The 24,366-nt window shown below is 34.9% G+C and overlaps 1 protein-coding gene across 2 annotated transcripts in view; it reads left to right on the plus strand.

Moving 5' to 3' along the window:
- The window catches only part of LOC139149278 (endoplasmic reticulum membrane-associated RNA degradation protein-like), a 67,570-nt gene that overhangs the window by 35,918 nt on the left and 7,286 nt on the right, over positions 1–24,366 (plus strand). Inside the window, exon 15 of one of the 2 annotated variants that reach the window (XR_011556094.1) lies at positions 24,165–24,245. The exons of the other annotated variant lie outside the window; for it this stretch is intronic. The gene's annotated coding sequence lies outside the window, so the exon portion shown is untranslated. The remainder of the gene's footprint in view (positions 1–24,164; positions 24,246–24,366) is intronic. 2 annotated transcript variants of the gene reach the window in all.

Raw genomic sequence — 24,366 nt, forward strand, 5'->3', positions numbered from 1 at the left:
ATGAAAATGGAAAGTCCTTCCAAACCCTTTCTCCCCATGTCCTTATATGTTGGCCCACCCTGTCCGTTGAAAATAATAAGGATTTGCCAAAACTTTGTGGTGAAAGGGTTTACTACATGTATTTAATTTCCTCAGTGTTGTAAATCTGCATAAACCCTGTACGATCATGGAGTGCATATACCAAGTGCCTGCAAGCATACTTACATCCACTTTGCATAGCCGCTGGATATCACCGATCAATTGTCCAATTCACTGCAGAGTATATATGTGATAAATCATCGTATACAGTCAACATTTCCATCACTTTGGGGGTTTTTCCTGAAAGTTAATTTAATGTCAACAATACGCATTATTGCCATTCTCTGCAATGTCTACAAGCTGTACAAAAGTATCAACGTTCATGAATTTACAATGGGACCATTCAATTTTGTTATGTAGTGGACAATAACATGCCGACGTTTGTATCCATGGGTTGTTCTGTGTTAAACTTTCCTGTTCATTGTTGTTACTGATTCAGTAACAGACAGTAATCGATGAGAAGTTATATGCAATACTAATAATACTGTGTTCAAGGAAATTAAATTCCCAGAAGTCATCTAGACTCTGGATAACATACATCAGTCAAATCACCAAATACGCCCTGTATTATCCATCAATATAATTTAATGTTAACAAAAATAAATGTGACTTTCACATTCAGAATCATGTGCTGATTGAGATTTGTTTCTAAGTCTCCCACCCCCCACCCCTCCTCATCCCCATCAGCAATAACAGTCACTGGTTTGTGATTTAGTCTGTTAGCCATTCCTTCTTTCATGTACAGCATTTTTGTGCAGGGAAAATATCATGAGGACTTATGTCTTATTCACACGAAAAAAAAATTTTGGTGCAACATACTACCCCTTTACCGTAAGGCAAATGGTGTATCCCCATTGTTTCAATGGGTTGTGTGGACTAGTATACTTGAAAACGGGGTGAAAGTATTAGGTTTCTCATATTGGCCTTGAAAGCTAATTATGAATGATATTGTATCATTTGTCAGGCTTTTTCTCCCAAATTACGGGAAAATATTGATCAATTATGCAAAATGTTGGCAATTTGCCCATGCAAATCCACAGAGAAATGTGTAGTACTACAGTACTTGTAGGTCGAGTTAAAAGCTGTAGAAACTGGGCAATTGTGAGTCCTTTGCTCAAAAGAAAATGCCAACTTCCGATGCTGTTAAATTTTGTTTAATCTTCGCCGCCGTCGATAACGCAAGCATTTAAACTCAGTATAGCTATGTGGGTGCGCAGAACATCTGTTTGAGAGAACATGAAAAGCTTTGTAGATGTTAAAATTTAATTTATATCTGAGAGACCCAATCATTTATCCCACTCATGTGTCATAACTGAATTTATGTTTGATACACGACTGCACTTTCTGAATAGTAACATTCCAACGTTGCCGGTCTATGATATGAATAATGAGTCCCAGCTTTAGTTTGCTTACCACAGATCTGAGCATGACATACTTACTAAAGTACTGTTAGCTGTGTTTCAGAACAGTCAGTTCACGTAAGAAATATCTCATAATCGCCATAGTCAGCCTTTTTTTGTGAGGGAGAAAGGACTTTTACCATTTGCTTGACAATCATGCATTTATCTATCTCTGATACGAATGATCCCAGAAGCTGATTTTCGTGTAGAATATTATCCTCTCCGACTAGACACCACTCTGAAATCGTGACAGAGATGGATTTGTGATGGATGGCACATACTAAGTGGGATGTGGGCTTCCTTCTCCCTGAACTCTTAACGTAATATGTTGGAAGCATTACAGCTGGAGGTGATTGTCTGTGATTTGACAGGGCAGGCCATTTGAGTCAAATTAAAGGTCTGCAGGTAGGGTAGGATGAAATGGACCCTTTTAGAATATTATTGAGAACAGTTCAAAAAGGCTGGTAAAATCTCATTCCATTTGTTAAATTGCTGAAGATATCATTACCTTGGCGGGAGTATGAGTAAAAAAGGGAAATAGTAGGCTGGTATATCTATGGAACTTATCTGAAGAAGATTGTAGTAACTTTTGAAAATTTGCGGTAAAATTGAAGGATATCGTAGTCAAGTTAAGGCAGAGGAAATGATTCAAAATTATCCCAGAGGTATGTTTGTATTTTCACAAGTTACGGACACTCAGGAGATTCTCTTTTCATGAAGATGAAGTTGATTATTGAAACTCTTCATAGCAAAATAATAAAAGTGAATTTAAAAGGGAGGCTGTCGTTGGAACTCTGCTCAAAGGTTGCCAGGCACCCCTACGACCGATTTAAACACTGTATCTAGGGTACATTGGCGATAAAAGTTAAAACATGTTCGTTAGTTAACAATAAATATCATAAAATTTAAATGTTCCTATTAAAGCAATGTTAACATGATGCATCAAGATATCATGCATGAAATACATTGTTTGTACACATGAAAGTCAATGCACACACAGTTCCAATAACCCTTCCCTTTAACAAGATTATTTTAACTAACTATCGCCATGTACTAGAACACATATTGTCTACATGAACTGAATATTTCTTATACTAAAAAAAATTAATATTTCAGTAATTTAAAACGAACAGATTCCAACAAACAGACATGACTAAAAATCAACATCACAAGTACTAATACCCAACTGAAATGATCCAGCCTATTTGTTATCTTGGACATCTGCTGGTATGTCAACAAATATAGTTATCCCAATTCAAATATGAACTATATTCATATTTTGTGTCTGAGAATATGATATTTCATGGCAGTTTTATATCTGCCCAGAGAATAGAACTGGTACACCAAATCTAAATGCAAGAAGCCGATGTCAGCTTGTTTGCTGATCATAGTTATTAATTTTGACAAGTGAAATGATATTGAAATGCAATGAAAGTGATGTAGGTACATTCCACACCTTAATTTGACCTTTATAGCAAAACTGACAGATTCAACATGTGCATATAGCTCTGTAGCTGGCAGTGTTCCAAAATATGCAATTTTACATGTGAAAATTGGTTCTATTCACACACAGGGTTTTTTCACATTTTCTTGTTCTTCTTCAAGAATTCAAAATGTATAAACTCTGTCAAATTAGTTCAATCTATTGTCCTTAATTTTAGCACTGGTTGAGTTTCACCTTCAAAAGTATTGATGAACATGGACTTTTGAAAATCTCTGTTGTTTTAAGATTTGTCTGAAAATTTGTTCAAACTTTAATGAAATTATAAAGTCAACCTTTTGCTATTTCATAACAGGATTTTACAGAGATGAAGCTGAAGGGGTGTTCTATGTGCAAACTCCATAAATTAAAGACGTTATTTACTAAAAGTTGTCGCCGAAGCATTTTCATAACATGCAAAACCCATGGGCACTTCTATGATATAGTGGATCTGTAGCCAGCAATTGTGCCTCTGTACGCTATAATGTATTCATTTACCGGTACAAATAAAATGAAAAGTTGTCAGGCATATCAACTATTTCCTCTTGCAATCATTTCCAAGGTATTTACACCCTTCAATATAGTCTTTAAAGGAAAATACTACAGTAACTGTAACTTTTGATAATTTTTGTTCAACAAGATGAGTACATTTTCACCCCTAAAGTATATTTTGAAATACATACGTGTACAAAGACAATGCGTTGCGTACAATATGCAATTTACTGTTGACAGATAACTGGATAAATTCTAGTGCAGAGTAAAATTCAGTTGTAACTTTGAACATTACATATAGACAGGCTATGTTGACAATTTGAGCACTAAAAATTTGGCATGATTTTAGGGGCAGATCGAGAAACTATTTTACAAACAGTTAAAAAATACTGGAAAAAAGAATATCAAAAGTTAGACCTTATGGAGATTTCTAGTACACGATAAGAAGTTCCTTTTTTGCTGAATAACTACAATACAGATATTTCTTACATTGAAAGAAATTGTGCTAGTGTTAAAGAATATCGCAGGCTGCTTGCTGTGTAGGCATGGGCTTATCTTGATTTTTCTTTTGATCAAACAATTGTTCATTTACCGTTTTCCAATATTGTTCAGTCTACAATTTGGCAAATTACAGAAGTACGCATGGGGAATATTAAAAATTAATGATACCAAACAAAGACTTAGGCCAGCTTAAATAACGGTGCATCTTGTATAGCCTGAAACAGTAATTATTTCATGCAAAATCTGGTATTTAACTAATGATCTGAATTCAATTTTGAAATTGAATAATTAGGGTCTGATCTCACCATCTGGATTTGATGGCAGATTACATTGCTCATCTGAGTTGTGGGGAAAATCATATTGACACGCTGGTATATTGTTGTAGAGTTGAAAAGCCACCGAGCGCCTTGTAAGAATAGCATGAACTACGCTGGCAAATTAGTGAATTTAATCAGAAGTGAGTGCAGCGTGATAAATGAAAGCAGAATGGAGCCACAGTTGATGAATTTATATGAGTTTCAGATAGGATAGGTAATCTTGCTTAATCTTGGTGAATGTGGATAATGTTACTCAATCTCAATAATGTAGCTGTGGACATCTTGAAAAGTTGTGTGCGTAGAATTTAATCTAAAGGATGGGGGAAGTTTGGAGATCTTATATTGCATGGGAGAACTTGACTTTTTTGTGAAAGAAAAATCAGAAATACAATAAAAACATATCTAGTTATGATAAATATCTGCGTACAAAGTAGGTCCCATTTGAAAGGAAAATTATGTGTGCAAGTGAAGTGCTCACATACTTCAATGCATAATTTTCCTTTGAAGATTTGAGAAATTAAGCTACTTACCACCTCTCTAATCTGATGATGATAATCTATTTTTGGTTCATGAAAGAAATTAGGACTGTTGCTGCATACATGTAGATGTAACCAAGACTTCCTACTGATAACCATAAATAATACGTCATTGAACAGTAGAATTTGAATATTCCAAATCTGAATATTGAAGTTAGGTACCATTCTGTGCTTCAGAGAGCTGATTTGATTGCTATACCCTGAAAGCCTGAGTTGTCCAGCATTCGTCCAAACACAAATGGTGTTCTAGAAATATATTGTAACTTTCTTCTGTTATTGTGTTCAAGAACACCATGATCCTAATCAATGAGTATTTGATGATTTTCCTGGAAATATGGCATTTATAGCTGGGGACCAGAAAATTTGAAACATGTAGACACTTCAGTTTTACTCGCTATCTTGTGTGTGAGCTGCTGGGTGCAGAATGTTCAAAGGAGGATAATAAATGATTGATGGCAGCAAATTATTCAAATTGTTACACAACGTTGGATTTGTGTTTCCTGAAGGGTCTGAAGTACTTCAAGCAATGAAGAGTCAGACAAAAGTAGAATTGCTGGCACAGAAAGAAATCAAAGATTGCCAAATATCAGAATGCTCTTCAATGCTTTGATGCTGGCAAAGTTAAATACTTGACCACAACACTGATACATCCCTATATACTTGTACAAACCTATTAAAAAACCTGATTAGAAAATGAAATTAGGGTTTAGGATTCTATGCAGGATTATGTTTGGTACTGCAAATAGGACATTGAAGTGCATTCTTGCATCTGAATATAATTTTTAATTTTTAATGTAATACTCTTCTCAAATTTGTGCTCATTGTTAGAAAAATATTCATCTGTCACTATTGGATGGTAATTCCAGTACAATTTATTCAGTAAGTGTGTGGACACTTAATGTTAGCATCTTACTGACAGCAAAATTTTACAGTGAATTTATTTGAAGTATTATGGAAACAAATTTTGCATTCTGTATGCAACAATTGTTCATAGTGGCAGGGTTTTGAGTGGCTTGCAGACACAAACTAATATTATCTTGGATTTCTTCATGAAAAAACAAAATTTTGTGAAATAAACGAAATTAAACTGTGAGAGTGAAGAGATTCATGTATATATTTTCATTTTTTAAATTGAATGCTCCATATTACTTTCACAGGTCAAGATTGAAGTTGTTAAGGCAGAATAACCATAATCAGATTAAAATCATAAGCCTTTTCTGTCACTTTCCATCAAAAACTTCGGAATTATGGTAATTTATCATTGCTGAAAATCAATTCCTTATTTTCAATTATTCATCATGTTCTGTAGGATGTCTAAGGGATTAAATCTGACTCTATTTTGTTCATCTTCTTTTCATTTTCTAAGTAGCCTTCAGTTGCTACAGGGGCTACCAGTGTAGCATTACAAGAAATACGCAAGTCGTCAACAAATCATAATGATATCGGTGCTAGGATTGGTTTCCAAGTTGTTATGGTGATGAGAAAGATCAGAGGCAGCCAACAAAGTTGTTGGCAGCCACTGGGGGACCTCTTTGCAAGTCTTTTCTTTGATCAGGGTTATAGAGGGCAAGCAATTCTTTGTAATCAACAAGCTGGGAGACTTGTTCAGTGCCAGGGGAGGGACTTTAAAACAAGCATAGTTGGTTGGATAACTGCTGTAGTTTTCAAGCAAAGTGGTTTATTCATGCAGTGAAAAGAAATAATGAGGATCTATTTCTGAATCTGTTGTTTTTTACCATAGAATTCAAAAACAAATTACCTACCAAAAGCAGCTCCCACAAGAGCACATCCAGGAAATGAAAATATGGGGGAAAACAAATTTACTAATCTCAGGGGAGAATACTTGAATACGATGTCCGCCACACAATGTCTGTTGTCGTGTACCTGCTACTATCTATTTTAGTGAAATTTTTAAAAAATGTAAACAAGAACAAAAAAAAATTAGTCTAAGGCAGATAACCTCCAACATCAGTAGAGTAATAGAAAATGTTGGCTGTTTTGATCAAATACTGAAATATGACATCATTTTTCAGAGAAAATGGTAATAGGTCATGATTTGTACGGGCCGTAATAATTGACAGGTTTCTGAGAGTTTAGATTACAAAGTATTTCATGTTCACCACCAATAGTTACAAATCTCTCCCATTTCAGTGCATTCATTTGTAACAGGCAAGCTGAGGAAGAAGTCAGTTTTGCTGGATCACAGAGTCAAAAGTTTCAAAAGACACAATATTTGTCCTCAGTGCTTAATGACACTTGAGAATAGGTTTTAAAATTTATGCTGTTCACTTTGCTGCCAGCCTTGCCACTGTTTACTGTTCCAACATGTTTTACTATGATATACTGAAAAACAAGTCAGCTCACCTCAGTCAAGATTTTCCAAAAGACAGAATGTGTCCTCAATGGATGATATGATACACATTTGGAGATGGGTTTTAGAATGAAGCTGCTCTTTTAAAAACATTGTATCCAGCCATCATAATATCTATACATGCAATTGCTACATTCCACCACTTTTACCCAGTGCTTCACAGTATTAACACCGTAGTTGTACATCATCAGAGGAATAGACTCCCCATTCCCACAGGCTTGTTTTCGTATCATTGACAAATTAAATCAAAGTCTAGACTTTGATTGAAGCACAACAAATCGTCATAGATACTGTACTAAACGCAAAGAAAGCAAACTTTTCAAATGAGGATTGCCAAACAAACACCTACTCTTGAATGAAAGGCTCTACTTGTTTTGATTTGATTATCATAACTTTATCACCTTTCCCAGGAAAGAATTCCCTCTGTCCTCCCCCTCAAAAACAAAGTGTCTTCCTAGCTCTTTGAAGGTCAAAACAACACCTAGTGTATTAGTATCAGAGTATAGGTTGCAATACTGGATAAATGTTTTAACGGAAAGTCTCTAAAGCTGAAGTGATTGATTTCCACAACTCAGAAGTTTTTGAGAAAGGAAAATTCCCAGTGGTGACCTTCTCAGTGAAAAAGGATAACCATGTATGTTCCCAAAATCACGGAATAGGGACATTTTTGTTCATCATTGCCGTCCATGAAAACAACGCTTTGTGCCACTGTTTGCTAGTAAACACCTATTGCCTGGTCATGAGGGCTATAGCGCCCGTCTATTACCCCGAGGGGCCGTGTGTTACCAGAAACACATCGCTATTCCCCGAGGCCGTAGGCCGAGGGGTATAGCGATATGTTTCTGGTAACACACGGCCAGGAGGGGTAATAGACGAGCTCTACCGGTATAGCCCGAATAAAGACCAGGTGATCGGTGTTTTATAACACACCACATGCTCATGTTGTATTGTTATATAGTTTTTAGCTACTATAGACTATAGTCTATAGAAGCTATTGGGATGGGTATCCGTCCGGCGTCCGTCGTCAGTCTGTATGTATGTATGTATGTATGTATGTATGTATGTATGTCCGTTTGTGAGGCGTCCGTCCACTCAAATATCTTGAGAACCACAGTACTTACTGATTTGATATTTGTTGTGTAGATGAAAAATATGATTTTGAGAAACTATTTTTTTCAATTTTGTGATATTGTTGAAAATAGGCAAATTAATGCCAAAAAAGGCGTTTTTGGTAAAAAATCTTCTTCTTCATAACCGCTGGTCAGACAGCTTTGTTATTTGTTAGACACGTCCCTAGGGATAACCCAACTTAGATTTGTTAAAATTGTGATGAAATATGCAAATCTGTATTTTTAAGGAATTTTTTTGTCATTTTTGGTCAAAATTTGACTTACATTGTATGTAATTCTTGTACTGTATAAACCCTATCAATTCACCCAGAAAAAAATAATTAATGTGATTTTAAATAATTGAATTAATTAGGAAATCAGTAAAGCCGAAATAATTTTAGTGTAGAATTATCAGAAAGTTCAACTTTTTTTGACAGTTCATAGTGAAATGCTTACCATCTTGGAGGATTAAAACACGTAAAGGCAACTTTCCTGAATCCCAACTTTGACATATTCTGAACTGTCATTTATTGTGCCCTGTATGTTATCTAATAGTTTGTCATGATAGGGTGGTCAAATAAATAGAGATAGAGAAAGTTCTAATTTCCATTTATGGTTGACTTGGTAAAAATTACTTTTTGAAGAAAAAAATAGAGTGGTCAATTAAAAGAGTGGTCAAAGTGATAGGGTTTTTATGGTAAAGCTGGGCTGTAAGATTCCTCATGTGCTACTTATAGCAGTTATGCAATCTGTGTAAACAGTGCAATGAAAGTGTTACATGATTCCTTATGATGCTTTTGATGACCTTGAACTTCTTAAGTTTCAAACATTTGTCTCTTCAGTGTGCTTTCTCGGAGTAAGTACAGTCTCAACTTATTCAACAGAACTTACTTACAATGTTAATTTGTAAGTTAAAATGTGCTTGGTTAATAGGACGAAAATACTTATAAAGATAAGCAGCTTAAAATTCTTTATAACCTGACAGATATGCTGTTTTTCATGACGTAAATCTTGATTTAAGCAAGTCTTGTTTACTTTAATTAGAGTGTAATTAACTCTCGTTTATTAGCTACTATAAACTAATATAGTCTATAGAAGCTATTGGGATGGGTATCCGTCCAGCGTCCACCATCAGTCTGTATGTATGCTGTATGTATGTATGTATGTATGTATGTATGTCCGTTAGTGAGGCGTCCGTCCACTCAAATATCTTTAAAACTGCAGTACTTACTGATTTGATATTTGTTGTGTGGATAAAACATATGATTTTGAGAAACTAGTTTTATTAATTTTTTGATATTGTTGAAAATATGCAAATAAGTGCCAAAAAAGGCGTTTTTGATAAAAAATCTTCTTCATAACCACTGGTCAGACAGCTTTGTTATTTGGTATACAGGTCCCTAGGGATAACCCAACTTAGATTTGTTCAAATTGTGATGAAATATGCAAATCTGTATTTTTACAGAATTTTTTTTTCCATTTTTGGTCAGGCCATCCTGAAATGAGCTATCAAAGATATCCACCTTCTTTATCAATACATGTGTCATATAACACAGCAGAGCTCTGTCGACTGTTGAGTCGCTTGTTTTTTCAAAACCGCTGGTCAGACAGCTTTAATATTTGGTTTACAAGTCCCTAGGATGACCTTTAGTGAGATAATTTCATACAGTCATATAGTAGCTTCAGGGACTTTGGCCCTATGTTTAATGTGTTTTGATATTTTGCACCACAACAATCCATTGTAACAAGTTTACTGGGCGATGTTTCCACAGCGGTTTCAGTTGTATGTGGTAGTACCACTTTCTTTCAAAAAATATTCTAAGCATACCTAGCGACATCTTTAGTTGCACTTTAATCTTTTCCGTCGATGAGCTGTTCAAGTTCCTACGCTGTTGGAATGTTTGAAAATGTTGGAAAATCTGTTTTAGAGAATGTGTCATCACATATCCTAGACACACATCACGTTCCAGTCACCCGCCATTGTTGCAAAGCTGCAGACGACACAACGGTCACGTGACCGGGCACTTTTCCAAATTTTGTCAGAATTATTTCCCTAGGGAAATAGCTTTTCAAAAAATACCCTCTGACGTCACTTTTGTCAATCTGATAGGGACTAGACGTAGCTATTTTCTCGTCACGTGACGTATTCTAGCAAATTGCGACAGGGAATGAGCATGTGGCGTGTTATAATTGAATATACACCGTGCCTTCATAAATAATGGAATACGTGCCTACTTCAGTGTTCTTTACAAAAAGAGCAGTTGAGCATTGATTTGTACATACATTTTCAAGTGTCTCTGATAGATTGAAGTCAGAATTCCTCTCCTTTAAAGCTTTTTTGTTGAAAAATAGCCTGAGGTAACTGTGGACATCATTGTGACAGGGTCTTCTTGATAAGAATTCTTCTTGATATTGATAAAAATAATGCACAGGATATGGTACTGTTATCGCCATAGGTGCCAGCTATGATGCTGTCATGGATAAATGGAAGATCATGACACTTCTAAGAAAGCGGACTTCTGAGAAAGCAGTTGTCTCCATTCTTCATTCTGTCATTATGGAAACCAATTTTTCATTTCTTCATAGTGTTCACCACCTTATCACAAAACTCAAAGAAGATAGGAGTCATATGCATTAATTACCATATTTCATGCCACGAGGTTTGGTTTATCACACCTTTGCATAACAACATAATGCACAGGTATGACATATGGCAATCACTGCATTTACTCACTCACTCATTCATTCATAGCCACCGTGAGACTAATAGCATAAGAGAGTTTCATGCATGCTAACCATTATCAGTATATATGACATTGTACGTGCTGATCTGCATGTACATACTGAAACACAGAAATGTCAAAAAGATGTAGATATAAAATCCACAGCTGCAGTAATCTTTGTATAGATGTTGTGCATCATATAAATCCAAAATCAATGAGTCAATTTCCAAATGCAGCTCATTCACTGCTAAATTTTGGTATTATTTTGGTATTTGCCAAATTGTGATGCTGTTAGGGTGAAATGTTCGTGAAAGGGTTAGTAAAGCATATAGGTTCTGTCTCTACCAAATTTGGAGCAACTGATTGTACTTTGTTTCATATGACTTGACAAAACAATAAACTATAATTGTTGATTTTTTTCTCCCATAATACTGATCAAATCACATAAACTTTAAAGTCACATATACACCATTGCAGTATACATATTGAAATATGACTGTTGTTATCCAAGTGATGTAACACATAGGAATTGTACTGCATTACAAAAGCTCTAAATGTAACTTCTTTGCCATATTCTAGAAGGATTCATAAGTTAAATCGATAAAATTCCTGATATGAATATTGTTAAATCTTGCTTTTAAGCTTCATGATTCCCAATGCTTGTCATGTGAAAATACAGAATACCATGTACTCCTTAGACCAATATGATGACAGTTTTTACAGTCTGACAAAGGTAATTTCAACTGCTCAGTAATTTGCCATTTTACTTGATTCTGCATAGAAGAACATAAATTCAAGGTTTTATTATATGTTATGCATACCAAAAATAAAACACTTGGCTGCTGCAATATATCACATAAAGTTTCAAGACAGATCTTTGGTCAGCAATTTACCGCATTTGAAAATCACTGCATTAAAGAACAGCCTATACATTAAATTGATTCATTAAGTTATGGTTCATTTGATTTGATTATGCTCAACAAATTAATCTTTTTACAACCACCGTTAAAAAAGGCTGTCCAATACAGAAGGAGTTTTCAACTATTTCTGGTGTAAAAATATGCTTTTCCAGTTCCCCATGGAACAATATAATGGAAAGGTACATTTTATAAATGCCTATGAGAACTTTGAAAAAAGGGCAAAAGGGGACACAAGATCAAAGTTCGTCTGGCACTTAAGTTTCTAAAATGCTGATACCGTGCCAACTTCAAGCAGCTCTCTTCATCAGAGGCATGAGGTAACCTTGGTAACATGAGAAGAACATGGGGGTCAAAGGTTACGGCTATCACGCTGCTTTCCATTGCTTTTAATAGCTGTGATGGGCTCAATATCAATAATTCTTCACAGAACCACACAGGGAGTATAGCTAGAAGTGTCAGAAAAATTAACCCTTTATACCATATATATTGTAAGTGTATGTGAGTGGGTATCTGTGTCCATTGTGTGTCCTTGATATACTCCTTGTTTTTCTGTCTTGAGAATTACTCAGGTGCACAGTGTCATACAACTTATAAATTTTTCATTCAGTGGTGTGGTTCTAGTAAGATGACGAGGAACGAACTGTCTATCTATATCATAGTTTTGAATCATATGACAAAAGAAATCTTAATTCCCATTTGGTTAGAATCTGTGGAAATATGGGCATCAGTGACTTCACCTGTTCACTGAATCGTGTTCTGGTCTTGGGAATACACCTCAATACACCTCAATCATAACACACTTGCTCAAAAACTAGTGAATCAGTTATCAGCGTCCTGATCAAAATTGTCAATCATAACAGGTAAATGCTGTTTGGACCTTTCTTCAAACTTTGCCAATTACAATAACATGTTTGACATTTTCTGATTGTTTTTCAAATGTAGCATTGCATGAATTAGGCTACCTTTCCTAATAATCACATTGTGCTTTCCATTTTGCTGCAGTGCTAATTAGTTCAACAGCTGTTTTATAATATTTGATAGACTTTCATTTAAAAGACAGACTTTTTGCTGTCACCTTTGATGGAGGAGGTGCAATTCATATGTTTTGTTACCGTGTGCCATGACAGATTCCATCCTACAGAGAAACCTTAGTCATGAAGTCGATGTAAGTTTTTGTGATTCATTGCACTGAATTCACTCAACATGAGTTCAGGCTTATGAATCGTTCCCATCAGTTTTATGTCATCACTTAATTTGCATACTCACATGATGCTGATTAACCCTTTGTGCACCAGAGTCAACTTTTGTCGCCTTTATAAAATGTACCCCAGTCAAATTTTTTTAAAGATTTTTGCCAAAATTTTGATGAAAACCTGTAGCTAATGAAATGTGATGTCCGTTTGATCCAAAATAATCAAAAAAATTACAGAAAAATTCATAAAAATTGTTAAAATGTTGCACTAAAATTTTGATGGGAAAAATTACAGCATTCAAAGGGTTAATAGCTTGCGCAGCGGGCTGCTGCAAGCAGCTCACTGATACGCATGTGTCACTACAGTACTATAAGCACAAAATTTTTTTTACAGCACAGTCGCCACCATTGCAATCCAATGATTCTTGTGATTGCATCATCACACAGCCCAGCTTCAGTAGTTTTTACTTTCACTAAGATTTGCAGGCAATGAAGTTATAAAACTACTAAATTAAGTGAAAAGAATTGAAAATAAATAACAGAGCATTGATACATTCGCCTTTTTGTTTTGGATAAAACATACTGCAATGTTTGATAGCATCAGCTGTGCACGCATTGCACGCTCACTGAATAATGTGTCTCAGTATGCTGCAGTGCGTGCTGAGTAGTCGGTCTCAGCGAGCTGCTTCACATGTAGCCAGCGAGGTTGCGGAGGCTATTAACACATGTGAAAGAGAGGAGTGTCTGAAAAATATCTTCATCCAAAACCCATGTAATACGAACAGTGAACTGTCACTTTAATAATTGAAATAACATAGCTGTGCAAGCTTTAAGGGCTCAGCCCTAGTGTGATATCAGACTTTACTGAAGTAAAAATGTTAAATCATGCATCAGATGGTATGAAAATGGTATTAGTGATTGAGGAATGTTGCATGTCACAAAACCCCTCCACAATCATCATGTTGTTGGTTATTTCTGTTCTATAGTTTACAGATGATAAGCTGGCATATATGTGATATGAAAGCATAATCGAGAGCAATATTGCTCTTTATATTTTGGCTAGATATGTCACAATATCTCGTGAAATTCAAACATGAAGAAGAAAGTTGAAGCCCAATTTTTCAAACTGTGAATGTATTTGGGTTAATCCCCATTCTCAGTTAACTGCATGCCTATGTAGCATATAATATCTCCCGTCTTACCCTAAGATGTAAATCAGGAAATGGGATATCATAAATCTTATACAGCATATTGAAATCCATGTAGTCAGTAAGTGGATATAGTCTCTAGCCTATCATCTATGCTGTAGTGTTTACTTCATTTTTTTCCACCAATTTTTAGGGCTGAAGTACATAAATTAAGTTTTCCAAAGATTCCAATCATTTAAAATTCACGTATATTATCATCACAAAATTTAATGGAATAATTGAAAGAATTCTGCATACATGGGATTTTTCTCATTTCTGAGTCCAGAGTCAACAGCAAATTATGTATGTTGGCTGCAGGTTCAAGCGTTCTTCAAAGAATGCTGTAATCATTTCATTGTTTCATTTTGAAAATAACATTTTATTCAAAATTTCTGGATAATTTGTTGATTTAACACAAAAAAGGCCTCTGAAGCCAGAATGATTTCCAACAAGATGATATTTATAGGCAGCTATGCTAAGCCATCATCTAACTTTATTCAGTGGAAAAAAAAATCCATTGAAATCTAGCATTTGTGATGGATATCTCACCACAATGCCTTGCTCATTCCAGGATTTTCTTGAAATTTTCCTAATGATGTTTATGCCCCACATCGTAATGGAAGGACCCATAATGATGTTGGCTGATCCAATCACCTATATATCTCATACATATCTCTGTCGCTCAGTTTTTTTTATCCACGTACAAAAAAAACATAGAGGACATTTAACATTAAGCAGGCATATTTTTATACCAGGTTATCGAGGCTGCACCATTCACCATGCTTACTTATTTTAAATAATGAGTTGATCTACATACACTCCTCTTATGTTTTTCTTCATACTTTCATCATAAATTCTCTTTCCTTTCCACATTTTTGTGATCAAACTGGTACTTCAGTGTGCCATACTCTGGGTATGTGACTGTTTGAACAAATCAAAATTATAATGCTTAACCCCTTGACTGCTGTAATTTTTCCCACCAAAATTTTAATAGAATATTTTACTAATTCTTGTTAACTTTTCAGTAAGTTTTTTTCGTAATTTTTGAGCAAATGGATATCACATTTCATCAGCTACAGTCTTTTATCAAAGTTTTGGCAAAAATCAGAAAAAATTGACTGTGGTATATTTTATAAAAGTGACAAAAATAGACTTCGGCACTCAAAGGATTAATGATCTTAAAACAGTGACCTAGTTTATTGTTGACCCATCCATAAATTCTCCTCTCCATCAATTTTTTGAAAGGAAACTAATTTAATTATCACGTGAATGCTGAGTTCCAGAAATCATGATGATCTCAAAGCCAGTTTCTTTTTTCAATCAGAGTTTGTCAGAGCAAGTTGATAGTTCACTTTTAATGCAAGTTTATACCGCTGGTGAATTTTAAATGACTTATTTTCAGAAACACAATTTGTCACACGCAATAATGCTTTAAGTAGACATTTAATCTAATGATTCCGATGTAAATATGCATGCATTAGTACTTTCAGCCACGATTCATCAGTAAACAACTGTTCAGAATAATTGATATAAATAACTTTTCTCATTGCAAAGCATTGGTATTGATCTGTATGTCACATTCTATACAGTGGTTGATAAAACAGTAGAAGTCTAAATATTAAAATTAGCTGACATCAAGTTGTATGTAAAATGGCGGTGATAGGGTCCACCATATCACAGGTCATTTATCAATATTGCAGTCTTAAACATTTATGAAATTAAATTTTGACAGGTATGGTCCATGGACAAGTAGTACTGTATGATAAATAGAAAATATGCATGAAAGACATGATATTTATCTGACATTTATCAATTTATGTTTGCAAAGTGTTCAAACTCTGTTTAATAAGAATAAAACAATCATTTTACATGCATGTCAGATTAAGTGATATGAATTTGTTGAATTTTGTGACTTGTATAATTTTCAGTTGAGATTCGACATGCAGTGGTTACTCTGCTATACTTTGTGTCACTGACTTTGTCAAGATGACCACAGAACCAGACTTTCTGGACATTATTTTTGTCACTTTGCCTCAGAGAGCTGCTTTCATCTACCTTTCAACTATGTCAGAAAGCAATTTTCCAAACTCTTGACTCCCACCTTTCACTTACCATAGCAAATCTAGAACATGTTTTGTAGTTTCAAACAACGAAAAGAAACAATGAAATCAAACAAAAGTGATCACCAAAAGAATAATGTTTTGAAGAGACAGAATTTTGTTTGTAGAACTCTTGAATTCATTTCAGGATATGTATTCCTTTGTAACATCATACTCACATTTCTTTCCTGGAAATTTCAAGCGATAGGATCAGTGAGAGACAGTTTTTAGCTCAGGCTTACTCGTGTCTTCTGCCTTTATCTTCCTGTAATCCATGCTAAAAGCTGGCCCAGAAACCATATCAGTTTTCAAACAATATCTCCTGTCAACTGCCATTTCTCATAAAAGGCAGAACAAAAGTTTGCTTCCGTAGCTGAGCAAGTAAAAAACAGCAGACTACCTCACATAGCTTAATAATGAATCTATTGTGTGCATGCATGTTATGTGTGTAACTTTTCATTCTGTATTACTGAACACCAATTTTAAAATATGAATGTGAAGCTAGTGTATTGAAATACAGTAGCCTTTTGGACTTCATAAATCTCTGTATTACCCTAAATGTAAATTCCATGTATTTTATCAGAAAAGAAATTGCACGGCTCAAGTCACATGCACTAGTATTTTCATGCTTATAATATGTCAGTCGTGTGTCAGAAATGCTGTCACTAGAGTCCATACAGATTATCTTGAAATACATACAAAATATAACGGTTTTTTGTGTCACAACATTTGCTGTCAAAAATGTAGATTAGACAATGCCAGAAAAAATCAAGGATTTTACATTTATACATTTCCTCTGTAGTTTTGAGATAAAAAACTCCTCCAAAGCCTTTCAGTCTTCTAGATTTCTTTAAATTTTGTTCTGCAAATTACAAGTCACTGGAGGATTTCCTGAAGAATTTTTTTGTTGTGTTAGTATTTTAGTTCCCATCAATTTTAGAATATTGTAAGATTATTCATTTGACAATGAGTCGTCTAATTGGTCGGCATGAAAGGCCCAATATATGATAAAGCTGTCAGATTTACCGCACATCAGTTGATTATCGCATTCACAAGAACAAGTCTAATATGTCCCTGGAGCAATATCTGTCTGCTGCTACTGTAATCTGCAGAGCTAATATAGAAAGTAAAGATCCCCTCAAGGTATTTGCTTGAGATCCCCCCTGCTGAAAATGTAGTGATCCAAGCACACAGCTAAAACCATACACTATTCAGTTCAGTCTACGATGCTACTGGCTGTTTGAATCAGCTAGTCTGGAAATCGCACCGTCGTCTTCGAACCACAAGTTTTCATGATATAGGAACAAGGTAAGAAATGTTTCTCCCCCACCCAAAAAAAAAATCAGTTTACTCCTATTCTTTCTTACATCATATCGTAAAACATTCTTTGTTCAGAATTCTTCTCTTAATCCACCACTTTTTGTCATCATTTGATGTCGTGTATTCTCAGTGCAGTGTCGTCTTCTTACCTTTGTGAAGACATGTAAAGTTTACTCTAAAAGAAAATTTAACATTGCTGATACTAAAACTCACCAATCACATTTTGATGGTAGCTTTTATCTCAGCTTGAAACTATTGTCATTATTGCATTCGCATAGTTTGCAAGGTAATCGATCTAAGGCATGCTCATCATTTATGAAAGACCGTCCTTCCCATGAAAGTCCTAATGCTTGTACAAGTTGTGGTAATTTTATTCAAGTTCTGTGTAAACTACAAATCCATCAAATGAAGTGACAAAAGGAATGAAACAATATCTTCATGAAAACATTGTGAGAAAATGTTCGCAAATAATTCTGCTAAGACGATACCCTGACATGAGCATCAGTTTGTAATTTATATCTGCTTTGAAACTGGTTTAGTATATTTCAACTCTGTTTGTATCCGCAATAATTATTTTCTAGAGTTGTCACCTAAAAATAGAGAGTTATAATTTAATACTTGTTCTTTCAGTTGATAATATTCCCATCTGGATGAATTTCTCGATGTGGTCAAATGACCAGATCATTGAGTTCGGGGACACGTATAGTAGACACAGGATGCCCTGAAATTTGGCATTGACAAGATATCTTGCCTTGAACTCTGTGTGGACATTCAAGTCACAATCAATATTCTTCCATGTGACAAATTTTCCAAAGACTTTAAAAATAATAAATGGGAGAGACACTGTGCTGTAATCAAATCTGAAGCGTGTCACCTTGTACTTAATTCTCTGGCTGTAAATAATCCAATTTATAGCACTGCACATGTACACTGATCAAAACACTTATCCTTCCCATGAGTATTGGTTGTCTCCGCAATTAATGTTTAAGCTTTTGTTAACCCTACCTTCACAAGAATGTGGTACATGCCTATTGTTTCCAACGTATGGGTTGCCCACATACCGGTATAGGGGAAGGGGTGATGTCATCTTGCCCATCGTTGCTTCTGAATCAATAACAATGATGTGAAATTTTTTTCCTCGCAGAGCAGATGTAATTTTAATTGCATCAGTCCTAACATTTTTCATATTCTAAGTTTTCTCTATGAAAATAAATAATTAAAGTTTGTCAATGTGTAATTGTAACAACTGGTTTTACTTAAACTTTAAACTGTGAGAGAATAAGATACCATCAAACCTAAAATTTGTGTTTCTTGTGAATCTTAATCTCCTAAGTAAGTAAGTTTAGGTAATGTTACAATCGGTATCACATGAAAATTTAAGCTGTGAGAGCCAAGATATCACGTGGTTATATCATGTCCTTATGAAATTATTGTAATGCACCAGGGAATATTGAACTGTTTTTAAATCATTTTGTAGTGTTTTTGCCAGGATAATGACATTTAACCTCTTTGTAAATGATATTAGCAGTTCTCTGAGAAGAAACAATCAGCATGACGCCTTCAATTGGAGTTACCAAGAGAGTGATTACTTTCACACTTCATTCGTGGCATGCCTGTTCCTCGGCCACATTAGCGCAAATTTGTTCTGTTTATAGTAGCTGTATTAGCACTGTTGTGAACACTGAAGAGCTCCAGGAATCTGGGGATTTGTGCATTGTTACTGCCGTGATTTACGTAAATCCTTCGCTGTTTAAAACCTTGAGAATGAGAAGTGTTAGTGTAACTTTACACTCTGACCGGCTTTTTACGGCCACAGTGCATTTCTCATCAATTTCCTTGCCTATATCACGCTTTCCGATTTAGGAGCATAGTTGTAGCTATAAACAGTTACTGCTTTTGTTTCACAGATTTCAATTAAGTGTGTTCCAATACTACACTCCCTGCTGTGTGTGTGTGTTGATGAGAATATTAAAGATCATAATAGGAGCAGACTTTGTCCTGATAACATGAAAAACAGTAAAGTCATTAAATGTCTCATTTTGCACCAAAGATCAATCATGAGCGATTTTGGATAATTGTTTTGGCTATTTGTGTGTAATTACAAGGAAAATTTAGGGATTTCCCAGAAATTTTGATAATTTGTTGAAATTCCATCTCAATCTAAATCGCAGATGTTCTCTAGTTACCTGCAAATATGAAGCTCAGTCATTTCTGTACAAAGTCATCGAGAGATTTTTAAAAAAATGCAATGTATGTACTTCATATCACAGAATATGATCCTTACAATACAGGATTTATAAATGGATATATAAATTTTGCATGCGGTGAATCCCCTGCTGCAGTGCAAACTTAAATATAACATCATGAGAATCAGCAATTTCGGTGAAATGTGAAACTTGTATGGTAAAGGTGAGAACAACATTGCCAGTCTGGTCCAGAGGGTATATCAGATTTTCTAAGAAAATCACAGCTGACAGATTTTGACCAAAGAGACTTGTAATTTGTCAGGTCAGGACAAGGCCATCAAGGTTTGCCAGGGATTTGAGATTCTCCGGAGTCCACCTTGTTGCCAGGGAGAATACTCTCTACTGTGTCAACACTGCACTTTGCTAGGCAACTTGCACAACAAAGTCTAAATATTTCTTCAGTGGCTTCCTGAAATTGACAATCTTAGATAACTAACCGTACTATCTTTTGTAGTAATATTTTGTGACTTGGTTGATTGACAAGGCTTAAATTTCTTCAACTTTGGACAGATTTGTGGATAGAGAAATTTGCAGTCTTTGTTGTTAGTGTCACAAACTTGACCTATTGTCATGTACTAGAGGGCAATTTTCCGTGTGAGGAAAATTTCATGTCATCTACAGGTACATGAAAGTAATTTCCCTCAACTAATATTGTTCTCATTACTTGGAAGAAAATTACTTTAATTGTGATGTTGTGATTATATTCACTACTTCTTTAAGGTTGTATATGGACATCCATGCTGATTGTACGTCATATATGGCTAGCCAGGTTTTAGTAATGAATACAAAATATTTCGACATCTTCAGTAGGGATACTGTTTTGCCTTTAATATTCTTTGTTCTGTGTATTGTTTTAAGTATGAAATTGAGAGATCATCACAAACGGCAGGATATACATAACTATAATTCAAACTTCCGGTATTACATAGGACTTTAATCATAAAATTGCTTGCTGTGACTGTCTTCAAGGCATCCAGTAAATTTACAAAATTTTACCAATTCACAGATTTGTATGAACATTCTTATTATTACAATAAACTCTGTATACAATAAATTTTCGTTAATAGAAAATAAATTTGTGTTAAAAAAAATGACAATGATTGAATCATATACAATATGTAGCTGTCCGTTTATCGACTTACATCCTTAGTTGTACTTAATGGTATGCATAGCTAAGCCATATGTAAATTACTTTTTCTTCACGACTGGCTCCTGACAGTAAAGTATTAAAATTCCTGTCATTGTACCAGAAGGCATAAAAGTAGACATTTAATATGCCTTAATCTGCATTTTCTGTAAACTTAGAACCTTATGAGCTGCAATTTTGATATTGAAATGGGTTTTTTTCAAGAGATGAAACTTAAAGACTGAAGTGATCTTAGTTGTACCTACATTATGCATAGCTAAGCCGTATGTAAATTACTTTTTATTCATGATTTGTTCCTGACAGTATTAAAATTCCCTTCATTGTAACTGACAGCATAAAAATAGGCATTTAATATTCCTAAATCTGCTTTTTCTCTAAACTTAGAACCATATGAGCTTTGTTTTTCATATCGAAATGGATTGTTTCAAGAGTTGAAACTGTTTTTGTATCATGAATACATTAACCTTTTAAAGGCAAAAGCGTTGTAAACAATGTGTAATCAGGGAAAGTAATTTTTTGCATTGTGTCAGGCATTCTTGTAATTTCCAGTCGTGCTATTTCACAATAAACAGAGGTGGTATGTTGAAATAATTTCAAATTGAGTATATTGAATTCCCTCTTAGCAGCACCCAACTTTTGCTACCTCAGCCATTCCAGATTGCTAACTTAGCTTAGTAATGTTCATGATGTTTTGCTCTCAATGTTCCAGTGCATACATGTACACCACATTCTAATTTTTCAGTGTTCTAATATTTCAGTGCACTCAACGTTGAATGCATGGACAGTCGAAATTTATGAGACTCAATGTGCAAACACGATCTGTTCTAAGCCTCTTATGCATTTCTACTATCTTGGCTCCTAGCTGTCCTAGCTAATACTCTGAATCTTTTTCAAATGTTTTATGGCCCTGATACCATGCATAAAACTACATACACACCATGCCTCAAACCAAGAAATTTTAAAATCACTTCATGTCTGGGAGGCAAATTCTTTTCATAGGTGTCACACGCTGTTGTCAAATAAATTGGCAAAGTATAAAAGTTTTAAAGTGAGCGGTTTCCCCAATTAGGGCTGGTGCACATCTGGTGGATTTTTTTTCTGCTTCTCAAAGGCATATATCATCAGAGATGAATGTTTCAATTCCCTGACAGCCCATAGCATTGTAAATAGCAAGACGAATTCTCACAAGCAGCAGTCTCATGAACAATGACACAAAATGATACAATTTTCCATTTGAAGTCTTTATGCTTATCTATGTCATACAAATTGTTAGCTCTACCGTCAGCATGCAATTATGAGGCTGATCACAAAAGCCGAGTGTCTGTTGTCAGTCAGCAATAGACTTCTTTTCAGAATCCACCTGTCCGATCGCTTTAAAATTTGGTATATAGGATTTTGGGGTGATCTGAGTCAGATTTATTCAAATTATGAAGAATTCTGTTATGTATTATTATATTTTGGGAGTAATTTTTGCCATTTTTGATAAAAGCTTACTCAAAAGTTGCTGGTGTTGTAGATTTGAAATTTAGCATACTTGCCATTTTCTGGAAACTTTCACAAAGACTCAATCAAAGGTACTACATTAAAAAAACTGAAGTGAAAAAGTGGTGTCAACATCCAAGAATTCAAATGAAAATGGGTAGTTGACTTCTTTAAAAGCCTCAAAGCAATTGCTCATTCAGCAGTAAAAAATTTTGATATCACATCATATCTTCATTACTTGGTTAGTATACCCTCTTGTGTCGTCATCTTGTGAAAGTCTTATATAGAGAAACATTTATGAAATCTATACCGAAAGGAAATGACTACTCAATCATATAATTGGTTCCCTGTGTCTTTGAAGACTGAAATTTATCAAAGAGTAACATGAGCTACATTTAAAGCAAAGAGTATTTCTTTGTGTAATTTATCTCAAAAAGTAAATCTGGAACACCTTTTTTCATGTGTATTTCCTTGTACCTTTAACATGTCCAGTTACAAGGGTAATGCCACTTTTAGTGGTCCCCAACCTCAAAAGCTGATGACAATTAAAGGCATTTAACATTCCAACTCTGTTTAGTTGTACGACATCTGACAGTTCTTCTCATGTTCAAATATATGAAAACTTCTGATCACATTTGTCTGTATAGTTATAATACATCAATGTGTCATCTAACTTTTACTATTTTTGTATTCTTTTGAGTCAATGTGAATAAAGATTTTTTTTATTTCTTTGGGTTAGCCATACTCTGATAGAGTTATGTTATTGAAAGTTTTTGCATCTCAGAAAACACTAATGAATGAGTGGTGACTCAAATTGGCTCAGAGGCTACACTGTGGAATGCTTACCCACATCTCATTTACATCTAGAGGACCAGCATCATGTTGCGCTTGGTATTTATATGTATCTGCTGTTATGAATTGATGTAGTCTATGAAGTCTTTCCCATTTTCAGTGATCTGTACCAATACACCAGAACTTCAGAGAAGTTCTAGACTAAGAAATGTATTAAGGGGAGAACCATTTGATTGGGGGGGGGGGGCAGAGAAAATGGGTATGGCAGCAAATTTTTTTCCCCCTGTTACTAAGGCAGCAATTTTGTTTTCTATTTTCTGTCATTACTGGACTTTAAAACATCACTTGATCATTTTTTTCTTTTTCTTACCCTGCCGACAATTTCTTTTATCCAAAGCTCCTTCAGCCCCTCCCCAGTAATCAAATAGTTCTCCCCAAGTGAACCTGTACAAATGAAATTTCTCCTTTTAGGGTGAACTTGTAACATGTACTTTGTAACTGACAGAAGTGTGCATGACTTGTAATTCTTGGTAAACATAAGTGTGATTGCCCCTCAGCCTAATGTATTGTGGGTCACCAAGGTTTAAAACCTGTCTATCACATGCCCATAATCACTAACATAATGTAAATAATTACTGACAACGACACCTAAAGAGAAGTGCTTTGACCTGTATTTTTATAACAATAGAAAGAGAGTCTTTCCATGATGGCTGCCTGACAAATTGTGTTAAACAATTAAAATTAACACCCAACAAACTTTTTTCTTCGGCAGGTGTATAGAGTGGGACAGTCGTGGTGTTGAAAGTAATACATTAGTAAAGATGTATTCCTGTACGTGCACTTACAAAAACAGGTCAGAACAAATAAAATATACAATGCATTTATAAAAATTAATGTGCAGCATTGATTTGGATATGTTGTTCGATGTTTAGCACCCAAGCCGATCCAATTTTTGCTCAGAGAAGCACTATCAG

Source organism: Ptychodera flava, chromosome 14 (genome assembly GCF_041260155.1).
Source record: "Ptychodera flava strain L36383 chromosome 14, AS_Pfla_20210202, whole genome shotgun sequence".
In the NCBI taxonomy this organism is placed as follows: domain Eukaryota; kingdom Metazoa; phylum Hemichordata; class Enteropneusta; family Ptychoderidae; genus Ptychodera; species Ptychodera flava.